We start from the raw sequence: 12,613 nt of genomic DNA, 5'->3' as shown, positions 1-12,613 counted from the left end.
CGGTTATATAACAAAAGCTAGAACCCTGCATTTAGAAAGGGAAAATACTATTACCAACTCAATGGGAAAAAACTGGGAAATAAATTTATGAATTTCAGTTGACTGAAAAGTTAAGGGTAGTAACCAGTGTCAGGCAGCTACTGCCAAGGCAAAAAGACTGTAAATTAGTTTCCATTTGGATAATCTACAATGTGGATCATACTAATTTCCAAGGTCTGTCTGTACTGAACACCCTACGAGCTGCAAGTAGAGCCAGTGTTTGCATTACATGCCATAAAAAGACCCTTTAAATTTGTTGATTTTATATGCCCTCAATTCCATTCGTTTAATTATCTCTACGAGAGAATATTATAAAAAACATTTGTGTTGCTAAATCGTGTTTATGGCGTACAACAAGCACTATCAATACAATACTCATTGAAAAGGTACTAAACTCAGAAGGAAGTAAACTGTGGCAAGGTCCCACCGAGAGTTGAACTTGGATTGCTGGATTCAAAGTCCAGAGTGCTAACCATTACACCATGGAACCCTTGACAATAGAGTGAGGTTTGGATATTTCTACTAAACAGGCAGTATGTGTAATTACAATAAAGGGTCGGCTATCAATCAAAGTCGACCTCCCACAATAATCAAGAGGGCATAGCTTCTGTGCCTGCATGATCAACAAGATGTACAATTATTTTCTATTGCGGTTATATAACAAAAGCTAGAACCCTGCATTTAGAAAGGGAAAATACTATTACCAACTCAATGGGAAAAAACTGGGAAATAAATTTATGAATTTCAGTTGACTGAAAAGTTAACGGTAGTAACCAGTGTCAGGCAGCTACTGCCAAGGCAGAAAGACTGTAAATTAGTTTCCATTTGGATAATCTACAATGTGGATCATACTAATTTCCAAGGTCTGTCTGTACTGAACACCCTACGAGCTGCAAGTAGAGCCAGTGTTTGCATTACATGCCATAAAAAGACCCTTTAAATTTGTTGATTTTATATGCCCTCAATTCCATTCGTTTAATTATCTCTACAAGAGAATATTATAAAAAAACATTTGTGTTGCTAAATCGTGTTAATGGCGTACAACAAGCACTATCAATACAATACCTCATTGAAAAGGTACTACAGTCAGAAGGAAGTAAACTGTGGCAAGGTCCCACCGAGAGTTAATCTCGGATTGCTGGATTCAAAGTCCAGAGTGCTAACCATTACACCATGGAACCCTTGACGATAGAGTGAGGTTTGGATATTTCTACTAAACAGGCAGTACGTGTAATTACAATAAAGGGTCGGCTATCAATCAAAGTCGACCTCCCACAATAATCAAGAGGGCATAGCTTCTGTGCCTGCATGATCACCAAGATGTACAATTATTTTCTATTGCGGTTATATAACAAAAGCTAGAACCCTGCATTTAGAAAGGGAAAATACTATTACCAACTCAATGGGAAAAAACTGGGAAATTAATTTATGAATTTCAGTTGACTGAAAAGTTAAGGGTAGTAACCAGTGTCAGGCAGCTACTGCCAAGCCAAAAAGACTGTAAATTAGTTTCCATTTGGATAATCTACAATGTGGATCATACTAATTTCCAAGGTCTGTCTGTACTGAACACCCTACGAGCTGGAAGTAGAGCCAGTGTTTGCAATAACATGCCATAAAAAGACTCTTTAAATTTGTTAATTTTATATGCCCTCAATTACATTGGTTTAATTATCTCTACGAGAGAATATTATCAAATTTTTTTTGTTGTTAAATCGTGTTTATGGCGTACAACAATCACTATCAATACCTCATTGAAAAAGGATTACACTCAGAAGGAATTAAACTGTGGCAAGGTCCCACTGAGAGTTGAACTCAGATTGCTGGATTCAGAGTCCAGAGTGCTAACCATTACACCATGGAACCCTTGACAATAGAGTGCAGTTTGGATATTTCTACTAAACAGGCAGTACGTGTAATTACAATAACATGTCGGCTATCATTCAAAATCGACCTCCCACAATAATCAAGAGGGCATAGCTTCTGTGCCTGCATGATCACCAAGATGTACAATTATTTTCTATTGTGGTTATATAACAAAAGCTAGAAACCTGCATTTGGAAAGGGAAAATACTATTAACAACTCAATGGGAAAAAACTGGGAAATGAAATTATGAATTTCCGTTGACTGAAAACTTAACTGTTGTAACCAGTGTCAGGCAGCTACTGCCAAGGCAAAAAGACTGTAAATTAGTTTCCTTTTGAATAATCTACAATGTGGATAATACTCATTTCCAAGGTCTGTCTGTACTGAACACACTACGAGCTGGAAGTAGAGCCAGTGTTTGCAATAACATGCCATAAAAAGACTCTTTAAATTTGTTAACTTTATATGCCCTCAATTACATTGGTTTAATTATCTCTACGAGAGAATATTATCACATTTGTTTTGTTGTTAAATCGTGTTTATGGCGTACAGCAATCACTATAAATACAATACCTCATTGAAAAAGGATTACACTCAGAAGGAATTAAACTGTGGCAAGATCCCACCGAGAGTTGAACTTGGATAGCTGGATTCAGAGTCCAGAGTGCTAACCATTACACCATGGAACCTTTGACAATAGGGTTCAGTTTGGATATTTCTACTAAACAGGCAGTACGTGTAATTACAATAACAGGTCGGCTATCTTACAAAATCGACCTCCCACAATAATCAAGAGGGCATAGCTTCTGTGCCTGCATGATCACCAAGATGTACAATTATTTTCTATTGCGGTTATATAACAAAACCTAGAACCCTGCATTTGGAAAGGGAAAATACTATTACCAACTCAATGGGAAAAAACTGGGAAATTAATTTATGAATTTCAGTTGACTGAAAAGTTAAGGGTAGTAACCAGTGTCAGGCAGCTACTGCCAAGCCAAAAAGACTGTAAATTAGTTTCCATTTGGATAATCTACAATGTGGATCATACTAATTTCCAAGGTCTGTCTGTACTGAACACCCTACGAGCTGGAAGTAGAGCCAGTGTTTGCAATAACATGCCATAAAAAGACTCTTTAAATTTGTTAATTTTATATGCCCTCAATTACATTGGTTTAATTATCTCTACGAGAGAATATTATCAAATTTTTTTTGTTGTTAAATCGTGTTTATGGCGTACAACAATCACTATCAATACCTCATTGAAAAAGGATTACACTCAGAAGGAATTAAACTGTGGCAAGGTCCCACTGAGAGTTGAACTCAGATTGCTGGATTCAGAGTCCAGAGTGCTAACCATTACACCATGGAACCCTTGACAATAGAGTGCAGTTTGGATATTTCTACTAAACAGGCAGTACGTGTAATTACAATAACATGTCGGCTATCATTCAAAATCGACCTCCCACAATAATCAAGAGGGCAGAGCTTCTGTGCCTGCATGATCACCAAGATGTACAATTATTTTCTATTGTGGTTATATAACAAAAGCTAGAAACCTGCATTTGGAAAGGGAAAATACTATTAACAACTCAATGGGAAAAAACTGGGAAATGAAATTATGAATTTCCGTTGACTGAAAACTTAACTGTTGTAACCAGTGTCAGGCAGCTACTGCCAAGGCAAAAAGACTGTAAATTAGTTTCCTTTTGAATAATCTACAATGTGGATAATACTCATTTCCAAGGTCTGTCTGTACTGAACACACTACGAGCTGGAAGTAGAGCCAGTGTTTGCAATAACATGCCATAAAAAGACTCTTTAAATTTGTTAACTTTATATGCCCTCAATTACATTGGTTTAATTATCTCTACGAGAGAATATTATCACATTTGTTTTGTTGTTAAATCGTGTTTATGGCGTACAGCAATCACTATAAATACAATACCTCATTGAAAAAGGATTACACTCAGAAGGAATTAAACTGTGGCAAGATCCCACCGAGAGTTGAACTTGGATAGCTGGATTCAGAGTCCAGAGTGCTAACCATTACACCATGGAACCTTTGACAATAGGGTTCAGTTTGGATATTTCTACTAAACAGGCAGTACGTGTAATTACAATAACAGGTCGGCTATCTTACAAAATCGACCTCCCACAATAATCAAGAGGGCATAGCTTCTGTGCCTGCATGATCACCAAGATGTACAATTATTTTCTATTGCGGTTATATAACAAAACCTAGAACCCTGCATTTGGAAAGGGAAAATACTATTAACAACTCAATGGGAAAAAACTAGGAAATGAAATTATGAATTTCAGTTGACTGAAAACTTAACTGTTGTAACCAGTGTCAGGCAGCTACTGCCAAGGCAAAAAGACTGTAAATTAGTTTCCATTTGGATAATCTACAATGTGGATAATACTAATTTCCAAGGTCTGTCTGTACTGAACACACTACGAGCTGGAAGTGGAGCCAGTGTTTGCATTACATGCCATAAAAAGACTCTTTAAATTTGTTAATTTTATATGCCCTCAATTACATTGGTTTAATTATCTCTACGAGAGAATATTATCACATTTTTTTTGTTGTTAAATCGTGTTTATGGCGTACAACAATCACTATCAATACAATACCTCATTGAAAAAGGATTACACTCAAATGGAATTAAACTGTGGCAAGGTCCCACCGAGAGTTGAACTCGGATTGCTGGATTCAGAGTCCAGAGTGCTAACCATTACACCATGGAACCCTTGAAAATAGAGTGCAGTTTGGATATTTCTACTAAACAGGCAGTACGTGTAATTACAATAACAGGTCGGCTATCATTCAAAATCGACCTCCCACAATAATCAAGAGGGCATAGCTTCTGTGCCTGCATGATCACCAAGATGTACAATTATTTTCTATTGCGGTTATATAACAAAACCTAGAACCCTGCATTTGGAAAGGGAAAATACTATTAACAACTCAATGGGAAAAAACTGGGAAATGAAATTATGAATTTCAGTTGACTGAAAACTTAACTGTTGTAAACAGTGTCAGGCAGCTACTGCCAAGGCAAAAAGACTGTAAATTAGTTTCCATTTGGATAATCTACAATGTGGATAATACTAATTTCCAAGGTCTGTCTGTACTGAACACACTACGGGCTGGAAGTAGAGCCAGTGTTTGCATTACATGCCATAAAAAGACTCTTTAAATTTGTTAATTTTATATGCCCTCAATTACATTGGTTTAATTATCTCTACGAGAGAATATTATCACATTTTTTTTGTTGTTAAATCGTGTTTATGGCGTACAACAATCACTATCAATACAATACCTCATTGAAAAAGGATTACGCTCAAAAGGAATTAAACTGTGGCAAGGTCCCACCGAGAGTTGAACTCGGATTGCTGCATTCCGAGTCCAGAGTGCTAATCATTACACCATGGAACCCTTGACAATAGAGTGCAGTTTGGATATTTCTACTAAACAGGCAGTACGTGTAATTACAATAACAGGTCGGCTATCATTCAAAATCGACCTCCCACAATAATCAAGAGGGCATAGCTTCTGTGCCTGCATGATCACCAAGATGTACAATTATTTTCTATTACGGTTATATAACAAAAGCTAGAACCCTGCATTTGGAAAGGGAAAATACTATTAACAACTCAATGGGAAAAAACTGGGAAATGAAATTATGAATTTCAGTTGACTGAAAACTTAACTGTTGTAACCAGTGTCAGGCAGCTACTGCCAAGGCAAAAAGACTGTAAATTAGTTTCCATTTGGATAATCTACAATGTGGATAATACTAATTTCCAAGGTCTGTCTGTACTGAACACACTACGAGCTGGAAGTAGAGCCAGTGTTTGCATTACATGCCATAAAAAGACTCTTTAAATTTGTTCATTTTATATGCCCTCAATTACATTGGTTTAATTATCTCTACGAGAGAATATTATCACTTTTTTTCTTGTTGTTAAATCGTGTTTATGGCGTACAACAATCACTATCAATACAATACCTCATTGAAAAAGGATTACACTCAAAAGGAATTAAACTGTGGCAAGGTCCCACCGAGAGTTGAACTCGGATTGCTGGATTCAGAGTCCAGAGTGCTAACCATTACACCATGGAACCCTTGACAATAGAGTGCAGTTTGGATATTTCTACTAAACAGGCAGTACGTGTAATTACAATAACAGGTCGGCTATCATTCAAAATCGACCTCCCACAATAATCAAGAGGGCATAGCTTCTGTGCCTGCATGATCACCAAGATGTACAATTATTTTCTATTGCGGTTATATAACAAAAGCTAGAACCCTGCATTTGGAAAGGGAAAATACTATTAACAACTCAATGGGAAAAAACTGAGAAATGAAATTATGAATTTCAGTTGACTGAAAACTTAACTGTTGTAACCAGTGTCAGGCAGCTAATGCCAAGGCAAAAAGACTGTAAATTAGTTTCCATTTGGATAATCTACAATGTGGATAATACTAATTTCCAAGGTCTGTCTGTACTGAACACCCTACGAGCTGGAAGTAGAGCCAGTGTTTGCATTACATGCCATAAAAAGACTCTTTAAATTTGTTAATTTTATATGCCCTCAATTACATTGGTTTAATTATCTCTACGAGAGGATATTATCACATTTTGTTTGTTGTTAAATCGTGTTTATGGCGTACAACAATCACTATCAATTCAATACCTCATTGAAAAAGGATTACACTCAGAAGGAATTAAACTGTGGCAAGGTCCCACCGAGAGTTGAACTCGGATTGCTAGATTCAGAGTGCTAACCATTACACCATGGAACCGTTGACAACAGAGTGCAGTTTGGATATTTCTACTAAACAGGCAGTACGTGTAATTACAATAACAGGTCGGCTATCATTCAAAATCGACCTCCCACAATAATCAAGAGGGCATAGCTTCTGTGCCTGCATGATCACCAAGATGTACAATTATTTTCTATTGCGGTTATATAACAAAAGCTAGAACCCTGCATTTGGAAAGGGAAAATACTATTAACAACTCAATGGGAAAAAACTGAGAAATGAAATTATGAATTTCAGTTGACTGAAAACTTAACTGTTGTAACCAGTGTCAGGCAGCTACTGCCAAGGCAAAAAGACTGTAAATTAGTTTCCATTTGGATAATCTACAATGTGGATAATACTAATTTCCAAGGTCTGTCTGTACTGAACACACTACGAGCTGGAAGTAGAGCCAGTGTTTGCATTACATGCCATAAAAAGACTCTTTAAATTTGTTAATTTTATATGCCCTCAATTACATTGGTTTAATTATCTCTACGAGAGGATATTATCACATTTTGTTTGTTGTTAAATCGTGTTTATGGCGTACAACAATCACTATCAATACAATACCTCATTGAAAAAAGATTACACTCAGAAGGAATTAAACTGTGGCAAGGTCCCACCGAGAGTTGAACTCGGATTGCTAGATTCAGAGTGCTAACCATTACACCATGGAACCCTTGACAACAGAGTGCAGTTTAGATATTTCTACTAAACAGGCAGTACGTGTAATTACAATAACAGGTCGGCTATCATTCAAAATCGACCTCCCACAATAATCAAGAGGGCATAGCTTCTGTGCCTGCATGATCACCAAGATGTACAATTATTTTCTATTGCGGTTATATAACAAAAGCTAGAACCCTGCATTTGGAAAGGGAAAATACTATTAACAACTCAATGGGAAAAAACTGAGAAATGAAATTATGAATTTCAGTTGACTGAAAACTTAACTGTTGTAACCAGTGTCAGGCAGCTACTGCCAAGGCAACAAGACTGTAAATTAGTTTCCATTTGGATAATCTACAATGTGGATAATACTAATTTACAAGGTCTGTCTGTACTGAACACACTACGAGCTGGAAGTAGAGCCAGTGTTTGCATTACATGCCATAAAAAGACTCTTTAAATTTGTTAATTTTATATGCCCTGAATTACATTAGTTTAATTATCTCTACGAGAGAATATTATCACATTATTTTTGTTGTTAAATCGTGTTTATGGCGTACAACAATCACTATCAATACAATACCTCATTGAAAAAGGATTACACTCAGAAGGAATTAAACTGTGGCAAGGTCCCACCGAGAGTTGAACTCGGATTGCTGGATACAGAGTCCAGAGTGCTAACCATTACACCATGGAACCCTTAACAATAGAGTGCAGTTTGGATATTTCTACTAAACAGGCAGTACGTGTAATTACAATAACAGGTCGGCTATCATTCAAAATCGACCTCCCACAATAATCAAGAGGGCATAGCTTCTGTGCCTGCATGATCACCAAGATGTACAATTATTTTCTATTGCGGTTATATAACAAAAGCTAGAACCCTGCATTTGGAAAGGGAAAATACTATTAACAACTCAATGGGAAAAAACTGGGAAATGAAATTATGAATTTCAGTTGACTGAAAACTTAACTGTTGTAACCAGTGTCAGGCAGCTACTGCCAAGGCAAAAAGACTGTAAATTAATTTCCATTTGGATAATCTACAATGTGGATAATACTAATTTCAAAGGTCTGTCTGTACTGAACACACTACGAGCTGGAAGTAGAGCCAGTGTTTGCATTACATGCCATAAAAATACTCTTTAAATTTGTTAATTTTATATGCCCTCATTTACATTGGTTTAATTATCTCTACGAGAGAATATTATCACATTTTTTTTTATGTTAAATTGTGTTTATGGCGTACAACAATAACTATCAATACAATACCTCATTGAAAAAGGATTACACTCAGAAGGAATTAAACTGTGGCAAGGTCCCACCAAGAGTTGAACTCGGATTGCTGGATTCAGAGTGCTAACCATTACACCATGGAACCCTTGACAATAGAGTGCAGTTTGGATATTTCTACTAAACAGGCAGTACGTTTAATTACAATAACACGTCGGCTATCATTCAAAATCGACCTCCCACAATAATCAAGAGGGCATAGCTTCTGTGCCTGCATGATCACCAAGATGTACAATTATTTTCTATTGCGGATATATAACAAAAGCTAGAACCCTGCATTTGGAAAGGGAAAATACTATTAACAACTCAATGGGAAAAAACTGGGAAATTAAATTATGAATTTCAGTTGACTGAAAACTTAACTGTTGTAACCAGTGTCAGGCAGCTACTGCCAAGGCAAAAAGACTGTAAATTAGTTTCCATTTGGATGATCTACAATGTGGATAATACTAATTTCCAAGGTCTGTCTGTACTGAACACACTACGAGCTGGAAGTAGAGTCAGTGTTTGCATTACATGCCATAAAAAGACTCTTTAAATTTGTTAATTTCATATGCCCTCAATTACATTGGTTTAATTATCTCTACGAGAGAATATTATCACTTTTTTTTTGTTGTTAAATCGTGTTTATGGCGTACAACAATCACTATCAATACAATACCTCATTAAAAAAGGATTACACTCAGAATGAATTAAACTGTGGCAAGGTCCCACCGAGAGTTGAACTCGGATTGCTGGATTCAGAGTGCTAACCATTACACCATGGAACCCTTGACAATAGAGTGCAGTTTGGATATTTTTACTAAACAGGCAGTACGTGTAATTACAATAACACGTCGGCTAACATTCAAAATCGACCTCCCACAATAATCAAGAGGGCATAGCTTCTGTGCCTGCATGATCACCAAGATGTACAATTATTTTCTATTGCGGTTATATAACAAAAGCTAGAACCCTGCATTTGGAAAGGGAAAATACTATTAACAACTCAATGGGAAAAAACTGAGAAATGAAATTATGAATTTCAGTTGACTGAAAACTTAACTGTTGTAACCAGTGTCAGGCAGCTACTGCCAAGGCAAAAAGACTGTAAATTAGTTTCCATTTGGATAATCTACAATGTGGATAATACTAATTTCCAAGGTCTGTCTGTACTGAACACACTACGAGCTGGAAGTAGAGCCAGTGTTTGCATTACATGCCATAAAAAGACTCTTTAAATTTGTTAATTTTATATGCCCTCAATTACATTGGTTTAATTATCTCTACGAGAGGATATTATCACATTTTGTTTGTTGTTAAATCGTGTTTATGGCGTACAACAATCACTATCAATTCAATACCTCATTGAAAAAGGATTACACTCAGAAGGAATTAAACTGTGGCAAGGTCCCACCGAGAGTTGAACTCGGATTGCTAGATTCAGAGTGCTAACCATTACAACATGGAACCGTTGACAACAGAGTGCAGTTTGGATATTTCTACTAAACAGGCAGTACGTGTAATTACAATAACAGGTCGGCTATCATTCAAAATCGACCTCCCACAATAATCAAGAGGGCATAGCTTCTGTGCCTGCATGATCACCAAGATGTACAATTATTTTCTATTGCGGTTATATAACAAAAGCTAGAACCCTGCATTTGGAAAGGGAAAATACTATTAACAACTCAATGGGAAAAAACTGAGAAATGAAATTATGAATTTCAGTTGACTGAAAACTTAACTGTTGTAACCAGTGTCAGGCAGCTACTGCCAAGGCAAAAAGACTGTAAATTAGTTTCCATTTGGATAATCTACAATGTGGATAATACTAATTTCCAAGGTCTGTCTGTACTGAACACACTACGAGCTGGAAGTAGAGCCAGTGTTTGCATTACATGCCATAAAAAGACTCTTTAAATTTGTTAATTTTATATGCCCTCAATTACATTGGTTTAATTATCTCTACGAGAGGATATTATCAAATTTTGTTTGTTGTTAAATCGTGTTTATGGCGTACAACAATCACTATCAATACAATACCTCATTGAAAAAAGATTACACTCAGAAGGAATTAAACTGTGGCAAGGTCCCACCGAGAGTTGAACTCGGATTGCTAGATTCAGAGTGCTAACCATTACACCATGGAACCCTTGACAACAGAGTGCAGTTTGGATATTTCTACTAAACAGGCAGTACGTGTAATTACAATAACAGGTCGGCTATCATTCAAAATCGACCTCCCACAATAATCAAGAGGGCATAGCTTCTGTGCCTGCATGATCACCAAGATGTACAATTATTTTCTATTGCGGTTATATAACAAAAGCTAGAACCCTGCATTTGGAAAGGGAAAATACTATTAACAACTCAATGGGAAAAAACTGAGAAATGAAATTATGAATTTCAGTTGACTGAAAACTTAACTGTTGTAACCAGTGTCAGGCAGCTACTGCCAAGGCAACAAAACTGTAAATTAGTTTCCATTTGGATAATCTACAATGTGGATAATACTAATTTACAAGGTCTGTCTGTACTGAACACACTACGAGCTGGAAGTAGAGCCAGTGTTTGCATTACATGCCATAAAAAGACTCTTTAAATTTGTTAATTTTATATGCCCTCAATTACATTAGTTTAATTATCTCTACGAGAGAATATTTTCACATTATTTTTGTTGTTAAATCGTGTTTATGGCGTACAACAATCACTATCAATACAATACCTCATTGAAAAAGGATTACACTCAGAAGGAATTAAACTGTGGCAAGGTCCCACCGAGAGTTGAACTCAGATTGCTGGATACAGAGTCCAGAGTGCTAACCATTACACCATGGAACCCTTAACAATAGAGTGCAGTTTGGATATTTCTACTAAACAGGCAGTACGTGTAATTACAATAACAGGTCGGCTATCATTCAAAATCGACCTCCCACAATAATCAAGAGGGCATAGCTTCTGTGCCTGCATGATCACCAAGATGTACAATTATTTTCTATTGCGGTTATATAACAAAAGCTAGAACCCTGCATTTGGAAAGGGAAAATACTATTAACAACTCAATGGGAAAAAACTGAGAAATGAAATTATGAATTTCAGTTGACTGAAAACTTAACTGTTGTAACCAGTGTCAGGCAGCTACTGCCAAGGCAAAAAGACTGTAAATTAGTTTCCATTTGGATAATGTACAATGTGGATAATACTAATTTCCAAGGTCTGTCTGTACTGAACACACTACGAGCTGGAAGTAGAGCCAGTGTTTGCATTACATGCCATAAAAACACTCTTTAAATTTGTTAATTTCATATGCCCTCAATTACATTGGTTTAATTATCTCTACGAGAGAATATTATCACTTTTTATTTGTTGTTAAATCATGTTTATGGCGTACAACAATTACTATCAATACAATACCTCATTGAAAAAGGATTACACTCAGAAGGAATTATACTGTGGCAAGGTCCCACCGAGAGTTGAACTCGGATTGCTGGATTCAGAGTCCAGAGTGCTAACCATTACACCATGGAACCCTTGACAATAGAGTGCAGTTTGGATATTTCTACTAAACAGGCAGTACGTGTAATTACAATAACAGGTCGGCTATCATTCAAAATCGACCTCCCACAATAATCAAGAGGGCATAGCTTCTGTGCCTGCATGATCACCAAGATGTACAATTATTTTCTATTGCGGTTATATAACAAAAGCTAGAACCCTGTATTTGGAAAGGGAAAATACTCTTAACAACTCAATGGGAAAAAACTGGGAAATGAAATTATGAATTTCAGTTGACTGAAAACTTAACTGTTGTAACCAGTGTCAGGCAGCTACTGCCAAGGCAAAAAGACTGTAAATTAGTTTCCATTTGGATAATCTACAATGTGGATAATACTAATTTCCAAGGTCTGTCTGTACTGAACACACTACGAGCTGGAAGTAGAGCCAG

The 12,613-nt window shown here is 36.5% G+C and overlaps 7 non-coding genes across 7 annotated transcripts; all 7 read right to left on the bottom strand.

Annotated features, from left to right (window-relative positions):
• Positions 1-457: 457 nt before the first annotated feature.
• TRNAQ-UUG (transfer RNA glutamine (anticodon UUG)) lies at positions 458-529 on the bottom strand. The gene has a single exon. It is a non-coding gene; the product is annotated as a tRNA-Gln (tRNA).
• A 1,304-nt stretch (positions 530-1,833) lies between these two features.
• Positions 1,834-1,905, bottom strand: TRNAQ-CUG (transfer RNA glutamine (anticodon CUG)). The gene has a single exon. It is a non-coding gene; the product is annotated as a tRNA-Gln (tRNA).
• Positions 1,906-3,208: 1,303 nt separating this feature from the next.
• On the bottom strand, positions 3,209-3,280 carry TRNAQ-CUG (transfer RNA glutamine (anticodon CUG)). The gene has a single exon. It is a non-coding gene; the product is annotated as a tRNA-Gln (tRNA).
• A 1,307-nt stretch (positions 3,281-4,587) lies between these two features.
• On the bottom strand, positions 4,588-4,659 carry TRNAQ-CUG (transfer RNA glutamine (anticodon CUG)). Its single transcript has one exon. It is a non-coding gene; the product is annotated as a tRNA-Gln (tRNA).
• Positions 4,660-5,966: 1,307 nt separating this feature from the next.
• TRNAQ-CUG (transfer RNA glutamine (anticodon CUG)) lies at positions 5,967-6,038 on the bottom strand. Its single transcript has one exon. It is a non-coding gene; the product is annotated as a tRNA-Gln (tRNA).
• Positions 6,039-8,019: 1,981 nt separating this feature from the next.
• Positions 8,020-8,091, bottom strand: TRNAQ-CUG (transfer RNA glutamine (anticodon CUG)). Its single transcript has one exon. It is a non-coding gene; the product is annotated as a tRNA-Gln (tRNA).
• A 4,034-nt stretch (positions 8,092-12,125) lies between these two features.
• Positions 12,126-12,197, bottom strand: TRNAQ-CUG (transfer RNA glutamine (anticodon CUG)). The gene has a single exon. It is a non-coding gene; the product is annotated as a tRNA-Gln (tRNA).
• Between the last annotated feature and the right edge of the window lie 416 nt (positions 12,198-12,613).

Source organism: Rhinoderma darwinii, chromosome 3, assembly GCF_050947455.1.
Source record: "Rhinoderma darwinii isolate aRhiDar2 chromosome 3, aRhiDar2.hap1, whole genome shotgun sequence".
Taxonomy (NCBI): domain Eukaryota; kingdom Metazoa; phylum Chordata; class Amphibia; order Anura; family Rhinodermatidae; genus Rhinoderma; species Rhinoderma darwinii.
Note: the sequence above shows the minus strand (reverse complement) of the source record. Positions and strands in the feature narration are given on the sequence as shown.